This window comes from Gorilla gorilla, chromosome 14 (genome assembly GCF_029281585.2).
Source record: "Gorilla gorilla gorilla isolate KB3781 chromosome 14, NHGRI_mGorGor1-v2.1_pri, whole genome shotgun sequence".
In the NCBI taxonomy this organism is placed as follows: Eukaryota; Metazoa; Chordata; class Mammalia; order Primates; family Hominidae; genus Gorilla; species Gorilla gorilla.
This window is the reverse complement of record NC_073238.2, coordinates 32174459-32191305: the sequence shown is the minus strand read 5'-3', so window position 1 is coordinate 32191305 and position 16847 is coordinate 32174459. Positions and strand designations below refer to the sequence as shown.

At 42.5% G+C, this 16847-nt stretch overlaps 1 pseudogene; it reads right to left on the bottom strand.

The window, feature by feature from the left end:
- The window catches only part of LOC109023105 (lysine-specific demethylase PHF2-like), a 43123-nt pseudogene extending 26496 nt beyond the window's left edge, over window positions 1-16627 (bottom strand).
- Window positions 16628-16847: the final 220 nt, after the last annotated feature.

Genomic DNA, 16847 nt, shown 5'->3' with positions numbered 1-16847 from the left:
AATAAATAGATCTATAATAAAACATCAAGAGAGTCTATACTGGGGGTTTGTGAGCTCCTGGCTCAACTCTTAATTCCTCAATTGCTGCTATCATGCAAAAGCAACCACAGACAATCAGTAACCTAATATGTGTTACTGTGTTCCAGTAAAAGCTTGCTGACACCTGCTTTCAGGCAACGATTTGCATTTATCAATGTTATTCTCATCCTCTTTCCGGTATTGTTTTTTGAGGTCATTCCACTTACTGATATGATGACAATCAGGTATAAGGTCCTGGGTGGGCCAGTAGAGAAAAAAGAGGATGATGACCATTCCCAAGGACATGCAGTGAGCCCTTTTCTTCACTCACAATTACTTCAAAACCAAGAGGAAAGGGCCATTTTGTTCTCTTCTGGCTGTTACCCATTTCTGGTTGTCTGTATAAAAGAACAAAAAGGTTGGAATCTGATACCAGCTTCATCTTGCAACTCTCCAGGCCCGCTACTGGGGTGACTACCAACTAACAGGGCACCCAGAGAATGAGAAAACATGGACATCCACAAGTGAAATTTCCCTAAAGGAGTAAGAGATCACAGGAAAGTTGTAATGATACCTGCTGACTTAGTATTTTCTTCTACTGCCTGATTTCTTTTATGCACATGGTAGACTTAAACATTTAAGTGTCAGCTTATTTTCCTAGAACACTAAAATACTTTAAAAACACATTTTAAAATTCTTATTACCAGCCTTGGCATCATAGTGAGACCTTGTCTCTACTAAAAGTAAAAACAAACAAACAAACAAACAAAAACTAGCCAGGCATGGTGTTGCATGCCTGTAGTCCTAGCTACTTAAAGGCCAGAGGCAGGAGACTCATTTGAGCCCAGGAATTTGAGTTTACAGTGAGCTATGATTGTGCCACTGCACTCCAGCCTGGACAACAGAATGAGACCCTTTCTCAAAGAAAACCCCTCTAATTTAAAAGAGAACAAAAGTTTTTATTCACTGCAGAAACAAATGCAAATAGGCAAAGAAAATAAATATGATCCTGAATCCCCTCTCCCAAGAGGACAAATGTTAACATTTCTACACATATTCTTCCAAATATAAACCTATATAAAACTAATATATATGAAATGTATTATATACTAAAACATTAAACTCATATTGAATATGCAGCACTTTGCAGCCTTCCATAAGTAATACACAATAGCAATAACAAACATAAGAGAATATAAAGTACTCTCAAATTGGCCTGACTTATAACTGCTTTTTGTACTTACTAATGTATCATGAAACCCTTTCTAAGTCTCTAAATGTTTTCTTTGTTTTTTCATTGGTTGCATAGTATTCCACTGCACAGATGTACCATAAGTCATTTAAAGAATCTCTCCTTTTTGGGAATTTAATTTGCTTCTATTTTTTCAATATTATGACCAACACTTTAAACGAATATCCTTTCACCTAAATATAGGCATATATTCTTTTTTTCCAGTATCTGTTATTTTTGTTTTTGTTTTGTGTTGAAGACAGGGTCTCTGTTGCTCAGGCTGGAGTGTACTGGTGTGATCAGCTCACTGTAACCTCAAACCCCTGTGCTCAAGGGAGCCTCCTGTCTCCACCTCCCAAGGAGCTGAGACTACAGGCATGCACCAGTGCACCTGGCTAATTTTTTAACTTTTTCTTCTTGTAGAGATGGGGTCTCACTTTGTTGCCCAGGCTGCACTATGTACTTTGTAATAGAATTCTTCTTTATAAATATACTTTACCTCATCTGGGCACTGGTCTCATTTTTAGGTTGAAAACTTGGTGGCAACACTTGAGAAATGCTGGTTCTCTTTGCTAGTTTTGGTGGGGCGGCAGGAGAGGTAGACAACCCCTGGGTTAGGGTTAGAATATTGATGCTCTGTGAGGCAGTACCTACGAGGTGATGAGGTCCATGTAACTACTTGAAGAGATTAAGGGATCCAGTAGAGGGTGACTGTGAGTCAGAAATCCCACTGTGACCCTTACTACCTACAACCAGGAGAGTACCGTTAAACAATTCAATACTAAAAGTGGGCATGAAAAAAATCCAAAGGGTATCACCAGCTGACAAAGGGCAGAAAATTTATACTCTAGGTTGACATTTAGGCCTTAACACACCATGACAGCATGAGGCTCCATGGGGTGTGTCAGCATGGGGGATCTGAGGAAGCCCTCCCCTCTCTTGCAGTCTGTGGCTCTGCCTCATGAATATTATTACAGAAACCTCTGCGTGAAGACCATAAAGTGCATACTTTTTGACATCTGAAACCTCAGCTTGTTGGGAACAGGCCCCCAAAATCTGGCCATAAACTGGCCCCAAAACTGGCCATAAACAAAATCTCTGCAACACTGTGACATATTCGTGATGGCCATGACACCCACGCTGGAAGGTTGTGAGTTTACTGGAATGAGGGCAAGGAACACCTGGCCCACCCAGGGCAGAAAACCGCTTAAAGGTGTTCTTAAACCGCAAACAATAGCATGAGCCATCTGTGCCTTAAGGACATGCTCCTGCTGCAGATAACTAGCCCAACCCATCCATTTATTTCCCCCCCATCCCTTTGTTTCCCATAAGGGATACTTTTAGTTAATCTAAAATCTATAGAAACAATGCTAACGACTGGCTTGTTGTTAATAAATATGTGGGTAAATCTCTGTTCGAGGCTCTCAGCTCTGCGGGCTGTGAGATCCCTGATTTCCCACTTCGCTCCTCTGTATTTTTGTGTATGTGTCTTTAATTCCTCTAACGCAGCTGGGTTAGAGTCTCCCCGACCGAGCTGGTCTCAACATCAGCTGGTCAAGTCCATCTGGGAAACATATCCTGAGATGGGTGGAGCTTTCACGTCTTATTCATATTTATACTTTCTTCCTTTCTTTTCTTTTCTTTTTTTTTGAGATGAAGCCCCCTTGTTATTTGCCTGGGAGTCTAGGATACAGCAGGCTCTGGGTAAATACATACTGTAAAGTTGGCAGGTAGAAGGGGTTTTTGGCTGTTGTTTTTCAAACAGATTATTAATATGTTGACATTATTAAAAACACATGCACATGAACATCACCATTGCCCCAGAAGCCTCTCCAGCTCACGAGTGTCAAGCCCAGTGATTTATAAGATTGCTTGCACATATTATATTTTAAAGCACATATTGCTTTTGTGAAATGTGTATTTATTATACATTTTGGAATTGATAATGTATGCCGAAAAGCAGCCTCTGCCTTGCTGGATCTGAGACAGTCTATCATGTAAACACATTTCTGGAAGGGACTTGATACAAATGCTTTAGACGGGGTCAACCAGCTTCCATGGTCTCTCTCTCTCTCTCTGTCTCACACAAACATGCACACACACACACAGGCCCCTTCTCCTCCCCCGACCATGTCACACCCATATAAATAGATAATAAAAACAGTAATGGAACAACAGCCCCAGAGGAAAGCTCTGTTAGGAATAAATCTGATTTTCAAAGCTGCAAAACACCCATCCAGTGAAGTAACCTTGTAAAAAGCAACAATTTATAACTCTACAGATTGGGCTGCCCCAAATTAGGGAAATGGCTTTGTGAGCCCCCAACAAGTGTGTTCTTCAAATACCCTCAGCTGTGGCTCCAAGTACAAGAGTTGATAGGAAATCCAATTTGCGGTCAGTCTATATGGAGAGTGTTCCAGACTCTGATCACCTTGGTAAGGCCATGTGGGTCAGTGTATGGCTGTGTGGGTGTGGGGGGCTGTGTAGGTATGTGGGTCTGTGTGTTGCTGTGTGGGTTGGTGTGTGGCCGTGTGGGTCTGTGTGTTGTCACCCTGTGTAATGTGCATTCACACCCCACTCTGGCAGCTTAATCTTTTCCTCCCCAGCATCCATTAGCGTAATCAACTGGAGGCCTGCCCAGAACCTGCCAAGCTTGTATTAATGTTGGCTCAGGGGGAGATTTATTCCTTCCTAGCACAGCACCGGCTATCCCCAGCATCCATTAGCGTAATCAACTGGAGGCCTGCCCAGAACCTGCCAAGCTTGTATTAATGTTGGCTCAGGGGGAGATTTTTTCCTTCCTAGCACAGCACCGGCTATACCTGGCTCAGCTAGGACTCTCCCACCTTTATACCCCTCACTACACTACACATACACACACACATCCATGCACACATACAGGCACATGCACTTGCACACGAACACACACATACACGAGTGCCAGGTGGAACTAGTTCTGACTAGTGTTTGGAAGTGGAAGCTCCTTGGCCTCTGCCAAATATAGTCAATCACCCCGAGATTTTCAGAGCCTCTGCATCATTGTCTGATCTGGAAACCCCTTTCCTATTCTGCAAGGGCCACAAGCACATTATAAATGCAATCTCACTTGGAGGCTTAAGTGCCAACCTGGGGTCAAACAGCTGTGTCATCTGAATGAGTAACTTACCTCTCTGCTCATCAGTTTGCTCATTCATAAAATGGGAATAATATTAGCAGGATGACATCATGAGGTTCCTCATTAAGGTATCATTTTTAAAATGAATAACAGTCCCTGCCCAGTGGGAGAGGCATCAGACAGAATGTCTACTCCCACCTCAGTCCAGGATGGAATTAATCTCAGCCTCTTACCCCTGCTAAGTCCAATCACACAAACCCTGCAGGGAGAAAGAGAGCATCTGCCATAGAGTCAGGCTGCCACCCTGTTCACCTGCTTCTGTCCTTGGCACCTGCCCCTGAGCTCCAGACACACAGAACTCTTCACTGATCCCAGGACACACCCCCTTTGCACATGCTGTGTCCTCTGCCTGGATTTCCCTTCCACCTATTCTCTGCCTAGAAAACTGACATCACCCTTCAAAGCTCAGATCTGAAACCACCATTCATTGCAGTCTTCTCTGCTCCCTCCTCTTCTCCCTTAGCCTCAAGCAGAGATAATTTCTTGGGTCGCCATGGAATCTCATGAAAAGTTCTATTTGAACACTTTCTATACTTGCAACACCAGGACATGATGTGGTTCTTCCACCAAATGGTGAACCCCTTGAGGAGAGGAGTTATGTTTATCTTCGATTCCCTAATACTTAACCCAGTGTCAAGTACGTACTAGTAAACTTAATCCATGTTTGAATGGATTATTCTTTGTGTCCTCAAAGTTTAACTCCAGGACTGGGGCATACTAATTACCTAATCAGCGTTTGTGGAAGTGACCAATTAATTGTTATGAAGCTATCTCTACAGCCCCACAGCCTAGTAGAGTTAAGTGTTTGAATGAGTGAACTGTGCCTCATATTCTGGCCACTCACTATGCTGCCTGGACCATAGTAGGTGCCAAAAAAAGGTTTGCATGAATGTCCATTCCCCCTGCACCTGGTACAGAGTTTATCTCACTGTTGCAATTGACAACCCCCATGCTTCTTCAACTCAATTAGTGCAGGTTTACCTTACTTACCTGATGATGCAATGCAGGTTCAGGGCAGCAGAGGATGGGGGAGGGAAGGAGGGGCTCTGCTCCACTGGTTCATTCAAGAGAACCCAGGCTCCTGATGGCTCTGCCAGTTTCAACAAGTGGCCTTCCAGGGTCATCCTTGGTGTTGAAACCTCGCTGGAAAGTTGTGGAAAAAGCAGGAATATTTTATGGCCAGGCCAAGAACTAGCCCACATCACTTCTGCTCACATTCTTTTGGCTAGTACTCAGTCACTTGGTCAAACCTCACTGCAGGGAAGGCTGGAAAATGTAGCTTTACTGTGTGCTCAAGTAAAAGTGGAAATGGGTTTGATGAGCAGTACTAAGTCCAAAAAACTTGTCAGTCATCCACAGATATTTGATGAATAATATGAATAATGAGTTTTTCTATACCTGGATACTAGGTATAGGTATGTTTCCACATAGCATATGCTCAATGAGTAGTTGAAATAATTCATCTCTGTATTCTGAAAAGCCTTACATATTGTCTGATGTGGAGATTGTACTCAGTAAATAAATGGATGAAAAGGAGGGAGAGAGGGAGGGAGGAAGGAAGGAAAGAAGGAAGGAAGGAATGAAGGAAGGAAGGAAAGGTTTAATAACAATGTATCGATGAATGGATGGGTGGATGAAAGAAATCAAGGATGGGTGGGAGAAAAGTAGAAAGAAAAGATTTAATAACAGATAAGTGAATGATGTATAGATGAATGGATGGGTGAAATCAATCAAGGATGCAAGGGAGGAAAGGAGAAAGGAAGGGAGGAACAAATGAAGGAAGGAGAAAAGGAAGGAAAATGCTAAGAGTAATAATGGATGGATGATGGATAGATGAATGGATGGAAGAAAGGAAGGATGAGTGAGAGAAAGGAAGGGAGATGGGAGGAAGGTATATATATATATACATATACTACATACATATATACATATACATAGTTTTGTTAATATGTAACAAGAATTAGGAGATATATATATATACACATGCTTGGGAAATGAATTACTTGGGAAATTGTTACCGTCATAAACTAGGGCAATGGGTTACCCCTGAGAACTCAGGTCTTCCTGTTAGCCCCAACTGCTCAGTCCCCACTTGGTCCTGATCCCTTGGCGCACCCCTCATTACACCCTACACAGGGACTTGACCACCTTCCAGCTTCCAAGTAGGAGTGAGCTTACATCCAGGTTTCCTGGGTGTGGTGGCTACAGCTTCAAGTGGGAGCCATGGAAAACGGGGGGTGGGAAGACAGAGCAAGGTTTTAGATTCAAAATCTACACTCTGCTTGAGTGATCAATATCATTTCCATACTATAATTACATTGCCCAATTCTCCCCTCATTGTACTGCTATCTTCTAGGCTGTCCTGGTTGGAAGGAATCTAAAACTATGAGATGTCAGATTCTGTGAAACAATGACTTCCCAAGGAAATAAGGAAGTATGGTCCTAGACAGTAACTGATAAATCCCATTAGGTCTCTTATCCCCTATTTGGTCTCTTCTGAGATGAGATTGTTGATTTGTCTAATGCAAACTGTGTATCCAGTATTGCTGAAGGAGAAAAATTTGCCCAGCTTTGGAGGATGAGGGCTCAGGGAGTCTAAGCCAGGGAGCAGAAGGAGGATGGGATTGAGGTATGGTACGTGGCTACATCAGATACATCTTGACAGATTTTTCTCCATGTTCTGCCTGATTATTCTGGTCCACAGAACTCCTACAAAGAGAGTTTGCTACTATAGTGTTTTAAGTCAGGAGCCACAGGATCTGTTCTCGTGAAACTTGGTTAGGATAAAAGAAAAAGGGGGCGCATTTGGCTCAGAGCTCAGAGGTGCTCCACAAGGGATGCCCCAGAACTCTGCAGATGGTCCAAGAGGAGAACACATCTCTGCAAAGCACCCCTGCCTCTCCAATACTGATATCCTCATTCCCCAGCTTCTGTACCCTAAACCCAGAACTTTGCTGAGCTAGAGTGTGTTAAAATAATTGTGTTTATCTTGTGCTCTTGTAAAATTTAGGACTCGTTTGCTTAAGACATGCCCCCACCCAGCCAATCTCTTCCTTCCCGTCTTTTCTGGGTCCAGGGATCAGAGAGGAAAGACTTTTGTTAAAGAGGAAAGCAAGCTGAAGTGAAAAGGAAAGAGCACTAAACTAGGAGTCAGGCAATGAAATTACAATCCCTATCTTGTGGCAAAGTTGCTGAGCTGCTTTGAGCAAGTCTCATCCCCTTTCTGGCCTGGCCTGCAACTCCCCATCTTAAGATAAGGGGTTAGTCTAGAACATTTTAAAATTAGCTGCTAATATTTAAAATCTAGAGATCCCACATAAAAGAGGTTTTTAACTCCTCCCATGAATTCAAATCGGAAACACCAGTCTCACACTCCCACTTGGCCTCAAACAGCTGAAACTGAGTGGTAGCTTCTTGCTTTAGGTGGGAGATGCACTCTCAGGTTAACCACAATCCCCACTACTCCCTATTGCTTTATAACTTGCTTCACTTGCTTATGTTATCAACTGGCCCTTGTAAGCTTATGTTTATAATTTCTAGATATCTACTCCCACTCCAGCTTCATCAATCCAAGATAAACTCACTCTCGCACAGAAGCCAAGGGTAAGAACCATCACCTGTGACTGCTACTTGTCAACACTAATTAGGCCTGCATGGTCCCAATTCAGCACCCTGGACAAATTATTGAGAGCTATTGGAGGCAAGTAAGTCCTCCCAGATCCCACCAAGTCCTGTCTAATGGGCAGCCACGCCCTTGCCCAGCCTCAGAATGTGCTGATACCTGGTAGACTGGAACTTCATCTTGTTATTATCACCAAAGCCCTGAATCTCTGCTGAATCTGCCCCGTGTTTGATTCCTTTGTAATTCTGCCACTCCTTGGGATCAGGTTGGGGATGTGTAATTCTTCTCTGTCAAGACATGTCTAAACTGCCTATCTTTTACATGCAACTGCTGCTTCCCAAAGGCCACCGTCCATGTTGCATAAAGAATGATGGATTTGATATCGTATATTACCGCTGTGCACTTTCATTTTCCATGTCTGATTTTCCTCCCCCAAATTGCTGAGTGATCGAGAGGCTAGGGTTGTTTTTATGAGAGGTGTCATAAGACCATCTTCATGCACAACATGGCCAGGCAAGGTGGATCAGAGATAAAGAAAAATTGTCAGGTACCTCCGAATTGTTTCTTGCTGGTATCTCTTTACAAGTTCCCTCCAAGACATCTCTCCAGGAGTCCATGGCTGTCAGGAGGATATCAGTTGGTTAATCTGGTTTCAACTCCTTACAATTACTTAGCCCACCAATCAAAACCCACCACAATTTGGGACCCACTGAGTGCCCACTCTGTGCCGGCACTGTGCTAGGTCTAGGACATAAGATATAAAAAGTGTATCTCTGTTCTTCTGAAGCTCCTATTCCAGTGAGTAAGAGAGACAATTAAAACAAAGCTATAGTGTGATGCAGTGGGTCACACCTGTAATCCCAGCACTTTTGGAGGCTGAGGCGGGTGGATCATTTGAGGTCAGGAGCTCAAGACCAGCCTGGCCAAAATAGAGAAACCCCATCTCTACTGAAAATAAAAAAATTGGGCTGAATAGGAAGAGCTCCAGTCTACAGCTCCCAGCATGAGCGATGCAGAAGATGGGTGATTTCTGCATTTCCAACTGAGGTACTGGGTTCATCTCACCGGGGCTTGTTGAACAGTGGGTGCAGCCCATGGAGTGTGAGCCCAAGCAGGGCGGGGCATTGCCTCACCCAGGAAGTGCAAGGGGTCAGGGAATTCCCTTTCCTAGCCAAGGGAAGCCGTGACAGATGGTACCTGGAAAATCAGCACACTCCTACCCTAATACTGTGCTTTTCCAATGGTCTTATTAGCAAACGGCACACCAGGAGATTATATCCCGCACATGGCTTGGAGGGTCCTATGCCCACAGAGCCTCACTTACTGCTAGCACAGCAGTCTGAGAACGAACTGCAAGGTGGCAATGAGGCTGGAGGAGGGGTGTCCACCATTGCTGAGGTTGAGTAGGTAAACAAAACAGCCGGGAAGCTTGAACTGGGTGGAGCCCACCACAGTTCAAAGAGGCCTGCCTGCCTCTGTAGACTCCACCTCTGGGGGTAGGGCATAGCTGAAAAAAAGGCAACAAAAACTTCTGCAGACTTAAACGTCCTTGTCTGACAGCTTTGAAGAGAGTAGTGGTTCTCCCAGCATGGAGTTTGAGATCTGAGAACAGACAGACTGCCTCCTCAAGTGGATCCCTGACCCCCGAGTAGCCTAACTGGGAGATAATTCCCAGTAGGGGCCGACTGACACCTCATACAGCCGAATTCCCCTCTGAGACAAAGCTTTCAGAGGAAGGATCAGGCAGCAACATTTGCTGTTCTGCAATATTTGCTGTTCTGCATCCTCCGCTGCTGATACCCAGGCAAACAGGGTCTGGAGTGGACCTCCAGCAAACTCCAACAGACCTGCAGCTGAGGGTCCTGACTGTTGGAAGGAAAACTAACAAACAGAAAGGACATCCACACCAAAACCCCATCTGTACATCACCATCATTAAAGACCAAAGGTAGATAAAACCACAAAGACAGGGAGAAACCAGAGCAGAAAAGCTCAAAATTCTAAAAATCAGAGTACCTCTTCTCCTCCAAAGGAACGCAGCTCCTCGCCAGCAATGGAACAAAGCTGGACGAAAAATGACTTTGACGAGTTGACAGAAGTAGGCTTCAGACCACCGGTAATAACAAACATCTCTGAGCTAAAGGACAATGTTTGAACCCATCGCAAAGAAGCTAAAAACTTTGAAAAAAGACTAGATGAAAGGCTAACTAGAATAAAGAGTGTAGAGAAGTCGTTAAATGACCTGATGGAGCTGAAAACCGTGGCACGAGAACTACGTGACAAATGCACAAGCTTCAGTAGCCAATTCGATCAAGTGGAAGAAAGGGTATCAGTGATTGAAGATCAAATGAATGAAATGAAATAAGAAGAGAAGTTTAGAGAAAAAAGAGTAAAAAGAAATGAACAAAGCCTCAAAGAAATATGGGACTATGTGAAAAGACCAAATCTGCGTCTCATTGGTGTACCCGAAAGTGACAGGGAGAATGGAACCAAGTTGGAAAACACTCTGCAGGATATTACCCAGGAGAACTTCCCCAACCTAGCGGGGCAGGCCAACATTCAAATTCAGAAAATACAGAGAATGCCACAAAGATACTCCTCGAGAAGAGCAACTCCAAGACACATAATTGTCACACTCACCAAAGTTGAAATGAAGGAAAAAATGTTAAGGGCAGCGAGAGAGAAAGGTTGGGTTACCCTCAAAGGGAAGCCCATCAGACTAATAGCTGATCTCTGAGCACAAACTCTACATGTAAGCCAGAAGAGAGTGGGGGCCAATATTCAACATTCTTAAAGAAAAGAATTTTCAACCCAGAATTTCATATCCAGCCAAACTAAGCTTCATAAGTGCAGGAGAAATAAAATACTTTACAGACAAGCAAATGCTGAGAGATTTTGTCATCACCAGGCCTGCCTTACAAGAGCTCCTGAAGGAAGCACTAAACATGGAAAGGAACAACCGGTACCAGCCACTGCAAAAACATGCCAAATTGTAAACATCATCGGTGCTAGGAAGAAACTGCATCAACTAACGTGCAAAATAACCAGCTAACATCATAATGACAGGATCAAATTCACACATAACAATATTAACCTTAAATACAAATGGGCTAAATGCTCCAATTAAAAGACACAGACTGGCAAATTGGATAAAGAGTCAAGACCCATCAGTGTGCTGTATTCAGGAAACCCATCTCATGTGCAGAGACACACATACGTTCAAAATAAATGGATGGAGGAAGATCTACCAAGAAAAGGAAAACAAAAAAAGCAGGGCATGCAATCATACTCTCTGATAAAACAGACTTTAAACCAACAAAGATCAAAAGAGACAAAGAAGGCCATTACATAATGGTAAAGGGATCAATTCAACAAGAAGAGCTAACTATCCTAAATCTATATGCACCCAATACAGGAGCACCCAGATTCATAAAGCAAGTCCTTAGCGACCTACAGAGAGACTTAGACTCCCATACAATAATAATGGGAGACTTTTAACATCGCACTGTCAACACTAGACAGATAAACGAGACAGAAAGTTAACAAGGATATCTAGGACTTGAACTCAGCTCTGCACCAAGCGGACTTAATGGACATCTACAGAACTCTCCACCCCATATCAACAGAATATACATTCTTCTCAGCACCACATCACACTTATTCAAAAATTGACCACATAGTCGGAAGTAATGCACTCCTCAGCAAATGGAAGAGCACAGAAATTATAACAAACTGTCTCTCAGACCACAGTGCAATCAAATTAGAACTCAGGATTAAGAAACTCTCTCAAAACACTCAACTACATGGAAACTGAAACTGCTCCTGAATGACTACTGGGCACATAATGAAATGCAGGCAGAAATAAAGATGTTCTTTGAAACCAATGAGAACAAAGACACAGTATACCAGAATCTCTTGAACACATTTAAAGCAGTGTGTAGAGGGAAATTTATAGCACTAAATGCCCACAAGAGAAAGCAGGAAAGATCTAAAATTGACACCCTAACATCACAATTAAAAGAACTAGAGAAGCAAGAGCAAACACATTCAAAAGCTAGCAGAAGGCAAGAAATAAGTAAGATCAGAGCAGAATTGAAGGAGGTAGAGACACAAAAATCCCTTCAAAAAAATCAATGAATCCAGGAGCTGGTTTTTAGAAAAGATCAACAAAATTGATAGAGCACTAGCAAGACTAACACAAAAGAAAAGAGAGCAGAATCAAACAGATGCAATAAAAGATGATAAAGGGGATGTCATCAGCAATCCCACAGAGATACAAACTACCATCAGAGAATACTATAAACACCTCTATGCAAATAAACTAGAAAATCTAGAAGAAATGGATAAATTCCTGGATACATACACCCTCCCAAGACTAAACCAGGAAGAAGATGAATCCCTGAACAGACCAATAACAGGCTCTAAAATTGAGGCAATAAATTACAGCCTACCAACCAAAAAAAGTCCACAAGACAGATTCACAGCCGAATTCTACCTGAGGTACAAAGAGGAGCTGGTACCAGTCCTTCTGAAACTATTCCAGTCAACAGAAAAAGAGGGAATCCTCCCTCACTCATTTTATGAGGCCAGAATCATCCTGATATCAAAGCCTGGCAGAGACACAACAAAAAAAGAAATTTTAGACCAATATCCCTGATGAAAATCAATGCAAAAATCCTCAATAAAATACGGGCAAACAGAATCCAGCAGCACATCAAAAAGCGCATCCACCATGATCAAGTTGGCATCATCCCTGTGATGCAAGTCTGGTTCAAGATACACAAATAAATATACGTAATCCATCATATAAACAGAACCAAAGACAAAATCCACATGATTATCTCAATAGATGCAGAAAAGGCCTTCAACAAAATTCAACAGCCTTCATGCTTAAAATTTTCAATAAACAAGTATTGATGGGACATATCTCAAAATAATAAGAGCTATTTATGACAAATTCACAGCCAATATCATACTGAATGGGCAAAAACTGGAAGCGTTCCCTTTGAAAACTGGCACAAGACAGGGATGCCCTCTCTCACCGCTCCTATTCAACATGTGTTGGAAGTTCTGACCAGGTCAGTCAGGCAAGAGAAAGAAATAAAGGGTACTCAATTAGGAAAAGAGGAAGTCAAATTGTCCCTATTTGCAGATGACATGATTATATATTTAGAAAACCCCATTGTCTGGGCCCAAAATCTCTTTAAGCTGATAAGCAACTTCAGCAAAGTCTCAGGATACAAAATCAATGTACAAAAATCACAAGCATTCTTATACACCAATAACAGACAAACAGAGAGCCAAATCATGAGTGAACTCCCATTCACAATTGCTTCAAAGAGAATAAAATACCTAGGAATCCAACTTACAAAGGAAATGAAGGACCACTTCAAGGAGAACTACAAACCACTGCTCAATGAAATAAAAGAGGACACAAACAAATGGAAAAACAATTCATGCTCATGGATAGGAAGAATCAATATTGTGAAAACGGCCATACTGCCCAAGGTAATTTATAGATTCAATGCCATCCCCATCAAGCTACCAATGACTTTCTTCACAGAATTGGAAAAAAAAACTACTTTAAAGTTCATATGGAACCAAAAAAGAGCCTGCATTGCCAAGACAATCCTAGGCCAAAAGAACAGAGCTGGAGGCATGATGCTACCTGACTTCAAACTATAGTACAAGGCTACAGTAACGAAAACAGCATGGTACTGGTACCAAAACAGAGATATAGAACAATGGAACAGAACAGAGCCCTCAGAAATAATACCACACATCTACAACCATCTGATCTTTGACAAACCTGACAAAAACAAGAAATGGGGAAACAATTCCCTATTTAATAAATGGTACTGGGAAAACTGGCTAGCCATATACAGAAAGCTGAAACTGGATCCCTTCCCTACACCTTACACAAAAATTAATTCAAGATGGATTAAAGACTTAAATGTTAGACCTAACACTATAAAAACCCTAGAAGAAAACCTAGGTAATGCCATTCAGGACATAGGCAGGGGCAAGTACTTCATGACTAGAACACCAAAAGCAATGGCAACAAAAGCCAGTATAGACAAATGAGATCTAATTAAAGAGCTTCTGCACAGCAAAAGAAACTACCATCAGAGTGAACAGGCAACCTACAGAATGGGAGAAAATTTTCACAATCTACCCATCTGACAAAGGGCTAATATCCAGAATCTACAAAGAACTTAAACAAATTTACAAGAAAAAATAAAACCCCATCAAAAAGTGAACAAAGGATATGAACAGACACTTCTCAAAAGAAGACATTTATGCAGCCAACAGACACATGAAAAAATGCTCATCATCACTGGCCATCAGAGAAACGCAAATCAAAACCACAATAAGATACCATCTCACACCAGTTAGAATGACGATCATTAAAAAGTCAGGAAACAACAGGTGCTGGAGAGGATGTGGAGAAATAGGAACACTTTAACACTGTTGGTGGGTCTGTAAACTAGTTCAACTATTGTGGAAGACAGTGTGGTGATTCCTCAAGGATCTAGAACTAGAAATACCATTTGACCCAGCCTTCCCATTACTGGGTATATCCCCAGAGGATTATAAATCATGCTGCTTTAAAAACACATGCACTCATATGTTTACTGCGGCACTATTCACAATAGCAAAGACTTGGAACCAACCCAAATGTACATCAATGATAGACTGGATTAAGAAAATGTGGCACATATACACCATGGGATACTATGCAGCCATAAAAAAAGATGAGTTCATGTCCTTTGTAGGGACACAGATGAAACTGGAAACCATCATTCTGAGCAAACTATCGCAAGAACAAAAAACCAAACACCACATGTCTCACTCACAGGTGGGAATTGAACAATGAGAACACGTGGACACAGGGTGGGGAACATCACACACTGGGGCCAGTGGTGGGGTGGGGGTAGGGAGGAGGGATAGCATTAGGAGATATACCTAATGTAAATGATGACTTAATGGGTGCAGCACACCAACATGGCACATGTATACGTATGTAACAAACCTGCACATTGTGCACATGTAACCTAGAACTTAAAGTATAATAAAAATAAATAAATAAATAAATAAGCTGGGCATGGTGGCACTCACCTATAATCTCAGCTACTCAGGAGGCTGAGGCAGGAGGGTTACTTGAACTGGGGAGATGGAGGCTGCAGTAATCCAAGAAAATGCCACTGCATTCCAACCTGGGTGTAAATAAATAAATAAATAAATAAATAAATAAATAAATAAATAAATGCTATCTACTAGCCAGCAGTGATAAACACTTGGAAGAAAACTATCTGAGTAAAGACGGGATGATGGTAATGGATATTGTAGGTTAGAGCCATGAGGGAAGACTTCTCCCCAAGGTGGCTTCTATGCAGACCTCTAGATGAAGTGGATGCTCAGGCTGTGAGGAAGAGCTTTCCCGGTGAAGGGAACAAATGCCAAGGTCTGGCAGCTACAACATGCTTGGAATGTTTGAAGACCAGGAAGAGGGTTTTTGTAGCTACAGCAGAATAAGAGAGAGAAGCTACAGAAGATACTAAGGTCAGAGAGCTGGTCCTCATTGTCCGTTGCTCCCACTGGCTTTGGCTTTAAGTACTCATTTGCAGTCTGCAGAGAAACAGGACCAACAAGATATGCAGACAGAGACATGGATGCACACTTAGAGATACAGATGGAGACAGAGATGATAGAGATGGTGATGAAGATGGAGGTAGCGATGGAGATAAAGAGGCAGAAGTAGAGTTAGAGGGAGAGAGAGAGACATAGAGATAGAGACAGAAATAAAAAAAGGCTTACTTTAAGGTATCTGTTCATGGAATTGTGGGGTTGGCAAATTCTGAAATCTTCAGGGCAGGTCAGCAGGCTGCAAGTGCTCAGGCAGGAGCTGATGATGCTGCAGTCTTGGGGAAGAATTTCTTCTTCCTCAGAGGAACCTCAATTCCACTCTTTAGGCCTTTAACTGATCAAACGGGGCCTATTCAAATTATTGAAGATAATCTCCTTATCTTAAGTCAACTGATAGTAGATGTTAGCCCAATCTACAAAATCCCTTCAGAGCAACACTTAGATTAGTGTTGGATTGAGTAACTGGGTGCTACATCCTAGCCAGGTGGACACATACAACTCCCCACCACAGGCTCTTTGAGCTCCTGCATTATTCTCCATCACATGCCTCTGCTTTTGGCATCCTCTCTGTGCACAGCTCCAAGTGTGTCTCCTACCACAATGACCAGTATGGTGTCTGACCTAAGGATACAGTAGAGATGTTATTGTTATTATTTTGTTAGTCACCTTAAATATTTTTAGAAGAGTGAGAATATATTTCAAAATAAAATGTATGATTTCCATATCCCTATCTGGGTTTTGGGATGTTTAGATTTCAGCGAGAGGAGTTTGGCAGGCTTGCCCCATCTCCTGCAATGCTCTCAGAGTGCTGGTGGATGAAGGATTGCCCTGTGAACCTCTGACTCATCTGCTTGTTCTGTGAGCTTTTACATAAGAGCAGAAAGACAGCTCTAGACTGAGTCAGGCTAGAGAGGGCTGTGGCATTATCCTTAAAAGATACATCGTCCATGAATGCGTCTCCACACCCCATCCCCAGGCTATATCCCTTTGGGGAGAAAGAATGCTAAGCCCTCTCTATGAGGCTGCCCCAAGTCTTTCCAGGCTGGGCTCTCTCTGACTCCACTTCACCCCATCAGGCATTTGCTGTTGAATTAATATTCCTAACCCCAGCTCTGGTCTTGACAGCCCTTGCTCAAAACTTCAGCTCTCTGTGGA